This window comes from Schistocerca cancellata, chromosome 7 (assembly GCF_023864275.1).
Source record: "Schistocerca cancellata isolate TAMUIC-IGC-003103 chromosome 7, iqSchCanc2.1, whole genome shotgun sequence".
NCBI classification, from domain to species: domain Eukaryota; kingdom Metazoa; phylum Arthropoda; class Insecta; order Orthoptera; family Acrididae; genus Schistocerca; species Schistocerca cancellata.
Window position 1 is genome coordinate 394,977,584 of NC_064632.1, and position 16,811 is coordinate 394,994,394.

Genomic DNA, 16,811 nt, shown 5'->3' on the forward strand with positions numbered 1-16,811 from the left:
CATAAGAATGATGATGGTACTGAACAACCTACTGCCCATGCGTCAAAGATGTTGACACCCACTTGATAGAGCTACTCACAGATAGAAAAAGGAACTTTGGCAATTATCTTTGCAATTACGAAGTTCCATGTTTACTTGTTCAGGGCCAGCCTTACACTCATTATTGATTACTGGTAGTGCTCTTCAGGACATGCTCCCAGTTTCCAAAGTGGAGAGTACAATGGCCCCAGTGTTGGCCACTTTTCCTCAGTTGCTACAATTATACCATTAAAGAGAAGCCTCAGCACAACATGCAAACATGGATGCTTTATCTTGCTTACCTGTGAGACCAGACCCAGCATTTGATAAGCATGAAATCTCATGTTTCCACATAAATGGGGAACAACGGCAGCATTGGGTAGGTTTCCTATTATGGCTACTAAAATTGCTGCAGACAATCTGCGATGCTATCTTAAGTACACTATGTGCTTCATGGGTGGGCCAGGGCTCACCTCTCCCACTGCATGTCAGTTATCACTGAAGTTGTGCTTGATGAGGAGGTGGACACTCACCGTGTCATCAACCCAACCACTCTGCACTCTCAAGTTCCGCAATTAATTCACTGCGGGTATTGGGGTATGTCATGCATGAAACCCTCGCAAGGTGATAAACTTCCTGGTCAGGACTGATGAAGAATATGGAAGCCATGGTATGGAGCTACCCCACTTGAGCCTGGCAGCAGGCTGTTCCACCCAGGTCTTTTGCCTCCTGGCCAACTTCCTGTCGCTCCTGGGACCACATTCATCTAGATATGGCGGGCCCCTTTCTGGGCTCTATAAGGCTTATTGTCATGGACTCTTACTCTGACTACTTATTCATGTTCAGCACAGCATCCACAACCGATGCCACACTCGATGTGCTTGTCCACATTCTCACCAATCTTCCTTGAACCATCATGTCTGACAATGGGCTCCAATTCACAGTGACAGTTTTCAAACAATTCGGTGTCTCCAACTGTAGACAGACATACATTTAGTTCGCCTTTTCATCCATTCTCCAATGGTGACACTGAGCATATGGTGTACACGTTTAAACAGCAAATGTTTGAAAGTGGTGGGCACCACCACCAAAGCTGCACTCGCAATGTTTTTGAGCACATACAGGACAATTCCAGTTCCTGCCCATAGCCCAGTGAAGCTTCTCCATGGGCAGCAGTCACATATCCTCCTCTATCTCATAGCCCCAAAGCCCCAGGAAACATTGACCCACCACACCAGGTGCTATTTGTTTTGCACAGCAGGGTGGGAAGGCTCATAAGGGGAAAGAGATGTGTGGCCACCAGTTACAGTGGCTACCATGCATGAGCAGCACCTTACGACAGTTGACATTCCGAGGGATTTGTGGTACTGTCACACCAACTCTACCCACAGCTACTGAATGCATCACCATTGGTGGCTCCATTGAACCTGGAACGCTTGCTCTGGCCATGCCCACAACTGCATGAGTACTACTTGCACTCCAGGACACCAGCAGCAGTTACTGTGAAAGGGGGCATGGGCATGGGAATTCTCACCACTGCCTCCACACCCCTGGCCATCGGTGCCCACAGCACCATGCTCCAGCACATTGCCAACCTCCCTAGGTTTCCTCCACCAGCTGGCGGGCTTCAGTTTCGGGACACCAACTGTGTCACAAGTTTGTTTTCCAAAGCATTCCCCACAGCATTTCTGACCATACATACCAATTTCAGGGGGAGGGTGAGATCTCATATCTTGGGCTGGCAATTTTAAAAGCCCATTGGAGGGCTCGGAACTCAATCACAGACACTAAACAGCACTGCAACATCTGTGCAGTTGCACCACTGGCCATATGGCCACACCTATTCCAACAATTAACATTTGCAGCTGCACTATACAGCTAGTGGCACAGTAGCTCTGTCCTCAGTCATGATTTCATTGTGCTGTGTATCACTGTCAATACACACACTGATGACCACTGCCCACCGTGACGCTGGATGCTGCCTGGTGGCATTGCGGGCAAGTGATATGGTAACAAAAGTATGTAAGCAGAGTGGTCACAGACGGAGGTCACCCTAGCAAAAATATGGGCTGCAAATGAGCAAATCCATTGAGATAAGCAGCTTTCACAGAATATTATTACGCAGAGGCTGTGAACCAATATCTTGAAAACGGTGAAGCTGGTTGAATGTTCAAGTACTACTATTGTGAGCATCTACGGAAAGAGGTAGAAGGACAATCAAACTACCACTAGGCACTAAATGATTGGACATCTTTGACTTTTCACAAAAAATGGGTTTCGAAGGCTTGTCTGCTCTGTAACAGATGTGGTGGTCTGTGGCATCTCTGCCAAAAGAGCACAATGTTAGTGCATGCACAAGTGTCTCTGAACACACCATTCATCGTACAGTGTTGAACATGCAGCTCCGCAGCAGACCACGCCTACATGTTCACAGATTGACTCAGCATCATTAATTACAACAGCAATGGGCATCAGACCATCAGCATTCGACAATTGATCAATGAAAATGTGTCAGTTCTTCAGCTGAACCCCATTTTTCCTACACTTGGCTGGTGGTCGTCTCCACAAATGCTGTCATCAAGATGAACGGTGGCTAAGTTGGGTTGTTTGGGGGAAGAGAGCAAACTGCAAGGTCATCGGTATCATTGCATTCGGGAAGGATGGGGAAGGAAGTCGGCTGTGCCCTTTCAAAGGAACCATCCCAGTATTTGCCATGTGTGAAGGAAACGTTGATGTCAATGCTGAAGTTGAGACGGCATCAACAGAAGACTGCTGGTCCATCAAGTAGAGAGTGTGCTGCGACAGACTTTATAGTATTCTTCTTCTTGTCTGCAGCGGACGTTATCATTTCGACGTCTTCAATAGTTTTATATATTGTCTGTCGTGAGCGTCGCCGATATTGTCTATAATGAGGCATGGTGGCAGCGTTCAATGCAGTTGCCTGTGCAGCAGCAGCAGCGTGAATGAGCTGCTCAGCAGCGCTCGCTCGCTTATATAAACGCGCGATAGCGCAACCTTGATTCGGACTTAGAATCTGCGCGGGACTTAGTCTCCGCGCGACCGACTGCATATCCCGTACGCGTGCTAAAGGAAATCTAGTATCACGGATGGTTAACCGTTGCTGTAGTACAAGGTGGATCCGGAATCCCAAATGTATCTGGCCTGGAGAGCTTCGTGGATCGTGATGTTATTGCATATAGAACCTACCATGTTACTGAGAACGCAAATAAAGACTTTGGAAAATCTATCTACATGTCACCCTCTCCCTTTACTTTATATACTCGTAATAGAAGTAAGCTGTCATCTAATGAAACTGTATTTATTTGGATTAAAGGCAAAGGTACTTGTGAATATGTTAAATTTGTAGGTGATTGTACTGTATATTTTCATAAATAAAGTTATTGATTTACAAGACCAATTGATCTGTAGCGTAGCCCAACACGAGGTTAGGTTGGGAGTTTTTTTTTTGGAATGCGGCCACCATGCCTCATTATAGACGATATCGGCGACACTCACGACAAACAATATATAAAACTATTGAAGACGTCGAAATGATAACGTCCGCTGCAGACAAGAAGAAGAATACTATAAAGTCTGTCGCAGCACACTCTCTACTTGATGGACCAGCAGTCTTCTGTGGATGCCGTCTCAACTTCAGCATTGACATCAATGATTCCTTCACACATGGCAACGGATCCAAAAAAAAAACTCCCAACCTAACCTCGTGTTGGGCTACGCTACAGATCAATTGGTCTTGTAAATCAATAACTTTATTTATGAAAATATACAGTACAATCACCTACAAATTTAACATATTCACAAGTACCTTTGCCTTTAATCCAAATAAATACAGTTTCATTAGATGACAGCTTACGTCTATTACGAGTATATAAAGTAAAGGGAGAGGGTGACATGTAGGTAGATTTGCCAAAGTCTTTATTTGCGTTCTCAGTAACATGGTAGGTTCTATATGCAATAACATCACGATCCACGAAGCTCTCCAGGCCAGATACATTTGGGACTCCGGATCCACCTCGTACTACAGCAACGGTTAACCATCCGTTGCCATGTGTGAAGGAATCGTTGATGTCAATGCTGAAGTTGAGACGGCATCCACAGAAGACTGCTGGTCCATCAAGTGAATATGTTAAATTTGTAGGTGATTGTACTGTATATTTTCATAAATAAAGTTATTGATTTACAAACCAATTGATCTGTAGTGTAGCCCAACACGAGGTTAGGTTGGGAGTTTTTTTTTGGAATGCATATATTATTGCATATAGAACATTAATTTGGGACTCCGGATCCACCTCGTACTACAGCAACGGTTAACCATCCGTTGCCATGTGTGAAGGAATCGTTGATGTCAATGCTCAAGTTGAGATGGCATCCACAGAAGACTGCTGGTCCATCAAGTAGAGAGTGTGCTGCGACAGATGCGACCTACAAATTTCACATATTCACAAGTACCTTTGCCTTTAATCCAAATAAATACAGTTTCATTAGATGACAGCTTATGCCTATTACGAGTATATAAAGTAAAGGGAGAGGGTGACATGTAAGTAGATTTGCCAAAGTCTTTATTTGCGTTCTCAGTAACATGGTAGGCTCTATATGCAATAACATCACGATCCACGAAGCTCTCCAGGCCAGATACATTTGGGACTCCGGATCCACCTCGTACTACAGCAACGGTTAACCATCCGTTGCCATGTGTGAAGGAATCGTTGATGTCAATGCTGAAGTTGAGACGGCATCCACAGAAGACTGCTGGTAGAGAGTGTGCTGCGACAGACTTTATAGTATTCTTCTTCTTGTCTGCAGCGGACGTTATCATTTCGACGTCTTCAATAGTTTTATATATTGTCTGTCGTGAGCGTCGCCGATATCGTCTATAATGAGGCATGGAGGCAGCGTTCAATGCAGTTCCCTGTGCAGCAGCAGCAGCGCGAATGAGTTGCTCAGCAGGGCTCGCTCGCTTATATAAACACGCGATAGCGCGTGACCTTGATTCGGACTTAGAATCTGCGCGGGACTTAGTCTCCGCGCGACCGACTGCTTAACCCGTACGCGTGCTAAAGGAAATGATAACGTCTGCTGCAGACAAGAAGAAGAATACTATAAAGTCTGTCGCAGCACACTCTCTACTTGATGGACCAGCAGTCTTCTGTGGATGCCGTCTCAACTTCAGCATTGACATCAACGATTCCTTCACACATACTTCAAGCCGTAGGCGGCCGCAGCCGCGGCCGCATTCCAAAACAAAAACTCCCAACCTAACCTCGTGTTGGGCTACGCTACAGATCAATTGGTCTTGTAAATCAATAACTTTATTTATGAAAATATACAGTACAATCACCTACAAATTTAACATATTCACAAGTACCTTTGCCTTTAATCCGAATAAATACAGTTTCATTAGATGACAGCTTACGTCTATTACGAGTATATAAAGTAAAGGGAGAGGGTGACATGTAGGTAGATTTGCCAAAGTCTTTATTTGCGTTCTCAGTAACATGGTAGGTTCTATATGCAATAACATCACGATCCACAAAGCTCTCCAGGCCAGATACATTTGGGACTCCGGATCCACCTCGTACTACAGCAACGGTTAACCATCCGTTGCCATGTGTGAAGGAATCGTTGATGTCAATGCTGAAGTTGAGACGGCATCCACAGAAGATTGCTGGTCCATCAAGTAGAGAGTGTGCTCCGACAGACTTTATAGTATTCCTCTTCTTGTCTGCAGCGGACGTTATCATTTCGACGTCTTCAATAGTTTTATATATTGTCTGTCGTGAGCGTCGCCGATATCGTCTATAATGAGGCATGGTGGCAGCGTTCAATGCAGTTGCCTGTGCAGCAGCAGCAGCGTGAATGAGCTGCTCAGCAGCGCTCGCTCGCTTATAAAAACGCGCGATAGCGCAACCTTGATTCGGACTTAGAATCTGCGCGGGACTTAGTCTCCGCGCGACCGACTGCATATCCCGTACGCGTGCTAAAGGAAATCTAGTATCACGGATGGTTAACCGTTGCTGTAGTACGAGGTGGATCCGGAGTCCCAAATGTATCTGGCCTGGAGAGCTTCGTGGATCGTGATGTTATTGCATATAGAACCTACCATGTTACTGAGAACGCAAATAAAGACTTTGGCAAATCTACCTACATGTCACCCCCTCCCTTTACTTTATATACTCGTAATAGACGTAAGCTGTCATCTAATGAAACTGTATTTATTTGGATTAAAGGCAAAGGTACTTGTGAATATGTTAAATTTGTAGGTGATTGTACTGTATATTTTCATAAATAAAGTTATTGATTTACAAGACCAATTGATCTGTAGCGTAGCCCAACACGAGGTTAGGTTGGGAGTCTTTTTTTTTGGAATGCGGCCGCGGCAGCGGCCGCCTACGGCTTGACCTTTGACCCCGCCTGATAAGACGTTGTGACGCAATCGTGGCAGCGTGCCAGCCGCCGGCGCGCGTACGCATTCCAAAAAAAAACTCCCATCTAACCTCGTGTTGGGCTACGCTACAGATCAATTGGTCTTGTAAATCAATAACTTTATTTATGAAAATATACAGTACAATCACCTACAAATTTAACATATTCACAAGTACCTTTGCCTTTAATCCAAATAAATACAGTTTCATTAGATGACAGCTTACGTCTATTACGAGTATATAAAGTAAAGGGAGAGGGTGACATGTAGGTAGATTTGCCAAAGTCTTTATTTGCGTTCTCAGTAACATGGTAGGTTCTATATGCAATAACATCACGATCCACGAAGCTCTCCAGGCCAGATACATTTGGGACTCCGGATCCACCTCGTACTACAGCAACGGTTAACCATCCATTGCCATGTGTGAAGGAATCGTTGATGTCAATGCTGAAGTTGAGACGGCATCCACAGAAGACTGCTGGTCCATCAAGTAGAGAGTGTGCTGCGACAGACTTTATAGTATTCTTCTTCTTGTCTGCAGCGGACGTTATCATTTCGACGTCTTCAATAGTCTTATATATTGTCTGTCGCGAGCGTCGCCGATATCATCTATAATGAGATATCGTGAATATGTTAAATTTGTAGGTGATTGTACTGTATATTTCCATAAATAAAGTATTGATTTACAAGACCAATTGATCTGTAGCGTAGCCCAACACGAGGTTAGGTTGGGAGTTTTTTTTTTGGAATCACGATCCACGAAGCTCTCCAGGCCAGATTCATTTGGGACTCTGGATCCACCTCGTACTACAGCAACTCTCTTGAAGGCAAGTACCTTTGCCTTTAATCCAAATAAATACAGTTTCATTAGATGACAGCTTACGTCTATTACGAGTATATAAAGTAAAGGGAGAGGGTGACATGTAGGTAGATTTGCCAAAGTCTTTATTTGCGTTCTCAGTAACATGGTAGGTTCTATATGCAATAACATCACGATCCACGAAGCTCTCCAGGCCAGATACATTTGGGACTCCGGATCCACCTCGTACTACAGCAACGGTTAACCATCCGTTGCCATGTGTGAAGGAATCGTTGATGTCAATGCTGAAGTTGCGACGGCATCCACAGAAGACTGCTGGTCCATCAAGTAGAGAGTGTGCTGCGACAGACTTTATAGTATTCTTCTTCTTGTCTGCAGCAGACGTTATCATTTCGACGTCTTCAATAGTCTTATATATTGTCTGTCGTGAGCGTCGCCGATATCATCTATAATGAGATATCGTGAATATGTTAAATTTGTAGGTGATTGTACTGTATATTTTCATAAATAAAGTTATTGATTTACAAGACCAATTGATCTGTAGTGTAGCCCAACACGAGGTTAGGTTGGGAGTTTTTTTTTTGGAATCACGATCCACGAAGCTCTCCAGGCCAGATTCATTTGGGGGCTCCGGATCCACCTCGTACTACAGCAACTCTCTTGAAGGCAAGTACCTTTGCCTTTAATCCAAATAAATACAGTTTCATTAGATGACAGCTTACGTCTATTACGAGTATATAAAGTAAAGGGAGAGGGTGACATGCAGGTAGATTTGCCAAAGTCTTTATTTGCGTTCTCAGTAACATGGTAGGTTCTATATGCAATAACATCACGATCCACGAAGCTCTCCAGGCCAGATACATTTGGGACTCCGGATCCACCTCGTACTACAGCAACGGTTAACCATCCGTTGCCATGTGTGAAGGAATCGTTGATGTCAATGCTGAAGTTGCGACGGCATCCACAGAAGACTGCTGGTCCATCAAGTAGAGAGTGTGCTGCGACAGACTTTATAGTATTCTTCTTCTTGTCTGCAGCGGACGTTATCATTTCGACGTCTTCAATAGTTTTATATATTGTCTGTCGTGAGCGTCGCCGATATCGTCTATAATGAGGCATGGTGGCAGCGTTGAATGCAGTTGCCTGTGCAGCAGCAGCAGTGCGAATGAGCTGCTCAGCAGCGCTCGCTCGCTTATATAAACGCGCAATAGCGCGTGACCTTGATTCGGACTTAGAATCTGCGCGGGACTTAGTCTCCGCGCGACCGACTGCTTATCCCGTACGCGTGCTAAAGGAAATCTAGTAGTACGCGTATGCGCGCCGGCGGCTGGCGCGCTGCCACGATTGCGTCACAACGTCTTATGAGGCGCCTCATTATAGACGATATCGGTGACGCTCACGACAGACAATATATAAAACTATTGAAGACGTCGAAATAATAACGTCCGCTGCAGACAAGAAGAAGAATACTATAAAGTCTGTCGCAGCACACTCTCTACTTGATGGACCAGCAGTCTTCTGTGGATGCCGTCTCAACTTCAGCATTGACATCAACGATTCCTTCACACATGGCAACGGATGGTTAACCGTTGCTGTAGTACGAGGTGGATCCGGAGTCCCAAATGTATCTGGCCTGGAGAGCTTCGTGGATCGTGATGTTATTGCATATAGAACCTACCATGTTACTGAGAACGCAAATAAAGACTTTGGCAAATCTACCTACATGTCACCCCCTCCCTTTACTTTATATACTCGTAATAGACGTAAGCTGTCATCTAATGAAACTGTATTTATTCGGATTAAAGGCAAAGGTACTTGTGAATATGTTAAATTTGTAGGTGATTGTACTGTATATTTTCATAAATAAAGTTATTGATTTACAAGACCAATTGATCTGTAGCGTAGCCCAACACGAGGTTAGGTTGGGAGTTTTGTTTTTGGAATGCGGCCGCGGCAGCGGCCGCCTACGGCTTGACCTTTGACCCCGCCTGATAAGACGTTGTGACGCAATCGTGGCAGCGCGCCAGCCGCCGGCACGCGTATGCATTCCAAAAAAAAACTCCCATCTAACCTCGTGTTGGGCTACGCTACAGATCAATTGGTCTTGTAAATCAATAACTTTATTTATGAAAATATACAGTACAATCACCTACAAATTTAACATATTCACAAGTACCTTTGCCTTTAATCCAAATAAATACAGTTTCATTAGATGACAGCTTACGTCTATTACGAGTATATAAAGTAAAGGGAGAGGGTGACATGTAGGTAGATTTGCCAAAGTCTTTATTTGCGTTCTCAGTAACATGGTAGGTTCTATATGCAATAACATCACGATCCACGAAGCTCTCCAGGCCAGATACATTTGGGACTCCGGATCCACCTCGTACTACAGCAACGGTTAACCATCCGTTGCCATGTGTGAAGGAATCGTTGATGTCAATGCTGAAGTTGAGACGGCATCCACAGAAGACTGCTGGTCCATCAACTAGAGAGTGTGCTGCGACAGACTTTATAGTATTCTTCTTCTTGTCTGCAGCGGACGTTATCATTTCGACGTCTTCAATAGTTTTATATATTGTCTGTCGTGAGCGTCGCTAGATTTCCTTTAGCACGCGTACGGGATAAGCAGTCGGTTGCGCGGAGACTAAGTCCCGCACAGATTCTAAGTCCGAATCAAGGTCACGCGCTATCGCGCGTTTATATAAGCGAGCGAGCGCTGCTGAGCAGCTCATTCGCGCTGCTGCTGCTGCTGCACAGGCAACTGCATTCAACGCTGCCACCATGCCTCATTATAGACGATATCGGCGACGCTCACGACAGACAATATATAAAACTATTGAAGACGTCGAAATGATAACGTCTGCTGCAGACAAGAAGAAGAATACTATAAAGTCTGTCACAGCACACTCTCTACTTGATGGACCAGCAGTCTTCTGTGGATGCCGTCTCAACTTCAGCATTGACATCAACGATTCCTTCACACATGGCAACGGATGGTTAACCGATGCTGTAGTACGAGGTGGATCCGGAGTCCCAAATGTATTGGCGACGCTCACGACAGACAATATATAAAACTATTGAAGACGTCGAAATGATAACGTCCGATGCAGACAAGAAGAAGAATACTATAAAGTCTGTCGCAGCACACTCTCTACTTGATGGACCAGCAGTCTTCTGTGGATGCCGTCACAACTTCAGCATTGACATCAACGATTCATTCACACATGGCAACGGATGGTTAACCGTTGCTGTAGTACGAGGTGGATCCGGAGTCCCAAATGTATCTGGCCTGGAGAGCTTCGTGGATCATGATGTTATTGCATATAGAACCTACCATGTTACTGAGGACGCAAATAAAGACTTTGGCAAATCTACCTACATGTCACCCTCTCCCTTTACTTTATATACTCGTAATAGACGTAAGCTGTCATCTAATGAAACTGTATTTATTTGGATTAAAGGCAAAGGTACTTGTGAATATGTTAAATTTGTAGGTGATTGTACTGTATATTTTCATAAATAAAGTTATTGATTTACAAGACCAATTGATCTGTAGCGTAGCCCAACTTTTGGATTTTGACGGCATTTAGGGAAATCACGGAAAACCTAAATCAGGATGGCCGGATGCGGGATTGAACTGTCATTCTCCTGAATGCGAGTCCAGTGTGCTAACCACTGCGTCACCTCGCTCGGTGGTGGCTAAGTGCGGCACACCACGGACACAGGCTGGTGGGAGCAGTATTATGCTATGGTGACATTCTCCTGCACTTTCATGGACCTGTGGTAGTAATCATAGATACGCTGACAACTGCGAACCACCCGTATCCCTTCACACTTGATGTCTTCCCCCAATGTTGATGTCATCTTTCAGCAGTAGAATTGCCCATGTCTGAGAGCCAGAACTGTGCTACAGTGGTTTGAGGATCATTATAGTAAACTCATGTTGATGACTTGGAAAGCTAATTTGCCTGAAGTAAATTCTATGGAACCCATTTGGGTGGCTATTGGGCACCATCCCATTGTACGCAAATCAGCGGCCCATTATTTATGTGAATTACATGACCTGCGTATAGACATCTAATGCCAAATACCTCCACAAACCTATCAAGAAACTGTTGGATCCCTAATATGCTGAACCAGTGATGTATTTCATTCCAAAGATGGACAAACAAGCTATTAAGCAGGTAGTCATAACGTTTTGGCTCATCAGTGTATCTCTCATATGATCTCTGGATATGGCTATGCCTATGGTTTTCCCTCTTGGATACTCATTCAAACTTTTTCTTTTGTTGTAATTGTCCATTGTCCGTCTTCCTCCAGCTGTCGTCCTCCTATCTACACTCTGCAACTCGCTATCAGTGGCCCTCAGCCAGTCGGCTGCGGGTTTTTGAGTCCTTTCTGGTCTTGTCAGACCGCAGTCACAAGAGAAGTATGTCAGGGGTAGTCAAAGCTTTAATTACCACCTAAATGAAATAAAGCTCCATAATTAAGTTCTTAACAAAAATATGGAAATGGAAGATTGCTATTCACGACATAGAGAAGGTTAGTTGCAAAGACCACTACAAATATTTAAGCTTTCAGACAGTCCTTCCTCAGAGTTAGATCTTGGACATATTGACACCACAGCAGCTTACACACACATGGCTACTCCCCCTAGGTGCTAAGACTGACGGCCTGGAGACAATAGCCATATCTCTGTGTGTGTGTGTGTGTGTGTGTGTGTGTGTGTGTGTGTGTGTGAGAGAGAGAGAGAGAGAGAGAGAGAGAGAGTTTGGGGGGGGGGGGGGTGCATGCGAAATAGAGAGAGAGATGGAGTGGGGGAAGAGAACTCTTCTGCATCTACACTGAATGATTGAGGAGTTCTACTTCTGAGGAAGGACTTTGTCCAAAAGCTTAAATATTCCTATTATTGTTTTCACTGTGCGTGTCTGTGACTCAGTGCCTCCACTATGTCGTCACTAGCAATCTATCCTTTCCATATGATTGCTAACCTTTTGTCATCAGGTACATGTCTGCAGTTTGGGTACAGACTGGAATCTCCATGTCACAGCTTGTTCAGCCCATTGATGAGGTGGTGTATTGTGTAATGAATCATTTGCAGCAGCAGTGGAAATGTTACAGCTGTGCCAAGCCATGTCAGATCACTTCTTTAGCTGTTTGGATCAGACTGACAAAGCTGCAACATTCCACTGCAGCTAAAAATGAATTACTGCACATTTCTCCACTTTATGAATGGTCCGTACAAGTTTTGACTCCTCTAGGGGCATGCTAGTGTACTGTGGTGTGGTGATTTCAGTGTGTACAAGCATTATAGCCATGTGCTTGAAAACAAACAAAGAACTTTATTTTTCCTCAATGAGGTGATAATTAAAACTTTATGACTATCCTCTGTATATGAAGGGAGGAAATATGCATCCTGAAAATTTTCTTTTTGTGTAGCATTTCTTATGCTGTGTGTGACTCTTCCAGCAGAGTAGTTCTGGTAATGGAGAGAGCTTGCAAAAACAAACATTGTGACTAAGGGGAACTTGAGAGAGGTGGGGGAGGCAATAAATCTATATTACTGTTGTGACTTGCTGATCATTCAAAGTGCCGCCGCGCAATTACGCACGTCCTCTATGTGCGGCGCTGTCTCCCAGCCATGCAGCAGCTGCGCAACCTAAGCGGCCAGCTGAGCAGCGGCCGCTAGACTGGGAGTCAGTGCTCATTCGAATGCTAACATGTACACATGTCTTACCTGTCAACTTACTGTGTGACTTATGTATGTTGTGTCGTTCTGAAATATATGTGTTAAACTTGAAGTTCTAACAATTGGCGACGAGGATGGGATTTTTCCTTTTCACCATTGACTCACAGGGTTCCATGGCTACTGTCGAGCAACTATTGCAAAATCTCCTTGAACAGCAAACGCTTCTAACAGCAGGGATTCGCGATTTCGTCGCGGCGTCAAATGCGGGGCGTTTCTCGTCATTGGCTATACCTCCTTTTCCTCCTTACGACGAGATGGCGGAGGACTGGTCTGATTATGAAAAACGTCTTCGACAGCACTTCTTGGCATTTCATGTCACGGACGAACAACCATGTAAGTCTCTGTTCCTTTCCTGGATTTCACCTCAAATGTATCGGTTGTTGTCACAATTGGCTCCTTTGAAGGATCCTGCGTCTTTGTCCTTTGCTGAAATGTGCTCACTTCTGTCTGTCTATTTTCAAAAGCAAACGCATGTGGTAGCCTCTCGTGTTGCCTTTTATCGTTGTCAAAAACAGCCACATCAATCCTATCGTGCTTGGGCTGCTGAACTTCACAGCCTCAGTTGAAAGTGTCAATTTGTTACTGACATTCACAAAGAATCCTATGCCGATTCCACAGTACGGGATGCTATTATCCGGTCGGCACCCGACAAAGAAGTTCGGCAACGTGCCCTTCAGTTGGCGAATCCGACTCTAGATGAAGTTCTCTCCATTGCGCAGTCTTTTGAAATTTCTCGCGCTGCTGGGGCACAAATAGAGGCGTGGGGTGATATCGGGGAAATACGACCTCTGTGCGCTGTTGACGAGGCGTGCGGCACATCCCCGCCGGCCGACGTGGCCGCAGTGCGCTCCCACGTGCAGCCTCGGCCTAGCCATAAACAACCCACTAAGAAACTGCAGCAAGACCCCCGGCAACTTCCTTCACGTCCGCGGTGTTTTACGAAACATTCATCCGAGGATTGTCCCCAACGTTGGGCTGTGTGTCACAATTGCAAAAAAAAAGGTCATGTGTCTTCCGTTTGCAAATCCAACCGCATACATGATGTTCATGAACATGACGCTGATTCTATTCTGTGTTGTCTGTCAATTGCACTTCTTCCCTTTCAGGGAAGTTATTCCTCACTGTCCAAATCCTTGGTCGAGATGTTCGCATGCAAGTGGGTACCAGTTCTGCTGCCACTATAATTAATTCTCAGACGTATCTTCAGTTGGGTTCTCCACTCCTGTCAACTGTCACTTGGCAATTACGGACGTACAATAAACAGAAGATTTCTCTCTTGGGACAGTTTAATGCTGAGGTATCTTACAAATCCGTCGTTCGCACTGTTCCCATATTTGTGGTCGGCCAGGGCAATGCAGAAAATCTTTTTGGTTTCGATGCCTTTCGCGTTTTTGGGTTCTCCATAGATGACTCTGTCAATATTGTCTCTGATGCTATTCCTTATGCTCAACTGGATTCATTGTCGACGACATTTTCGTCCCTTTTTCCTCCTGGGTTAGGCCGTGCAAAGGACTTTGAAGCTCATATCACACTCAAACGCACTGCTCGGCCTAAGTTTTTTCGGGCTCGGCCCATTCCTGTGGCCCTTCGTGATCTGGTAAAATGGGAGTTGGATCGTCTCACTACTTCAGGGGCCTTGCTTTCTGTCACTTCCAGTGAGTGGTCCTCTCCTGCCGTTGTCGTTGCTAAGCCAAATGGTGATATTAGTCTCTGTGGCAATTTCAAAGCCACTGTAAATGCTCAATGCCTCATCGACACTTACCCTATGCCCCGTCCTGAAGAACTGTTCACTAACCTTGCTGGAGGCCAGTATTTTTCTAAAATTGACCTGTCAGAAGCTTATCATCAACTTCATCTCGACGCTGCTTCCCGGCAGTTTCTGGTCCTTAACACGCCTTTCGGCCTCTATCAATACCAACGCTTGCCATTCGGGGTTGCTAGTGCCCCTGTTCTCTTTCAGCGATTCTTGGAACAATTATTGCTCCCTGTCACTGGGTGTATCAATTACATGGACGACATTGTTGTCACTGGCTCCACCACTGAAGAACATCTTCAAAATCTCCGCACACTTTTTCATGTCTTACAGACTGCCGGTCTTAAGTGTAATCTTCAGAAATCACAATTTTTTCAGGCATCTATCATGTACTTGGGGTTTCAACTCTCTCGGGATGGCATTCGTCCGCTTCAACGAACTGTCGCTGCGATCGATGCCCTTCCTCGCCCTACATCTGTTAAGGAACTGCAGGCCTTCTTGGGGAAAATAGCATACTATCACAAGTTTTTACCGTCTGCGGCTTCGGTAGCTCAGCCGTTGCATCGCCTGCTGCATAAAAACGTGCCTTTTCACTGGTCCGCGTCATGTGAAGTGGCTTTCCAGAAATTGAAGACTATGCTGAAACAGGCCCCATGCCTGGCTACTTATCGACCTGGCCAACATCTTGTTCTTGCCACGGACGCCTCTCAATACAGGGTCGGTGCACTCCTTGCACAGCGTTTTTCTGACGGTTCGGAACAACCCATTGCTTATGCCTCCAAAACGCTCACGGATGCCCAACAAAAGTATTCTCAAATTGAGAAAGAAACTTTGGCCATCATTTATGCTCGTCATAAGTTTGGTGTTTTTCTCTATGGCTCAAAATTTCATCTTGTTACGGATCACAAACCACTTGTTTCCTTGTTTCATCCATCAACGTCACTTCCCGACAAGGCTGCGCACCGCCTCCAGCGTTGGGCTCTTTACTTGTCTCGTTTCAATTATGAGATTCATTTCCGGCCAACGGCTCAACATGCAAATGCTGATGCTCTGTCTCGCCTTCCCATGGGTCCTGATCAGGCATTCAATAGGGACGAACTTCTGTGTTTCCACCTGGATGTTGCCGAGCAGCGGGTTGTGGACGGGTTCCCCATCACTGGGGACAGGCTGGCGGCTGCTACAGGTTCTGACCCTACCCTCTCCCGGGTTTTACGCTGTATTCAGAAGGGTTGGCCAGATCGCCCGACCGCTAAGTTCCGTTGCGGAACTACTACACTTTGCGCTACCACCTCACGGCTAGGGATGGTGTTATCCTCCTCTCCACTGAAAATCCTTCGCCGCGTGTTGTAGTACCTGCGTCTCTGCGTGCTTCGGTCTTGCGCCTCCTTCACCACGGGCACTGGGGTGTGTCTCGCACAAAATCTCTGGTGCACCGTCATGTGTACTGGCCTGGCATCGACTCTGAAATAGCACACATGGTCGCTGCCTGCAGCCCTTGTGTGTCACAGGCCACTGCCCCGAAGTCATCTTTGTCACCGTGGCCTTCGCCTGAGAAGCCCTGGGAGCGCATTCATGCTGACTTTGCGGGACAGTTTTTAGGTACGTATTGGCTCCTCGTAATTGACACCTACTCTAACTTTCCTTTCATTGTCCGTTGCACGTCACCTACCACCACGGCAACCACCAGTGCTTGTTGTTGTTGTTGTTGTTGTTGGGATGTTTAAGGGGGACTAAACAGCTAAGGTCATCAGTCCCCCATTCCAAAAACAGGCGAGACATAAATGCACGAAACAGGTAAAACCCCAAGGGGAAGGAGACTCCCCCCAGGCCCCACCAGTGCTCTCGCCCACATTTTTTCTTTGGAAGGCCTCCCCTCTACCCTTGTTACTGATAATGGGCCGCAATTTGCCTCTTCTGAATTTGCGGATTTTTGTGCTCGTCATGGCGTTACACGACACGGCCCCGCCGTTCCATCCACAATCCAACGGTGAGACTGAACGACTGGTCCGAACATTTAAGGCTCAGA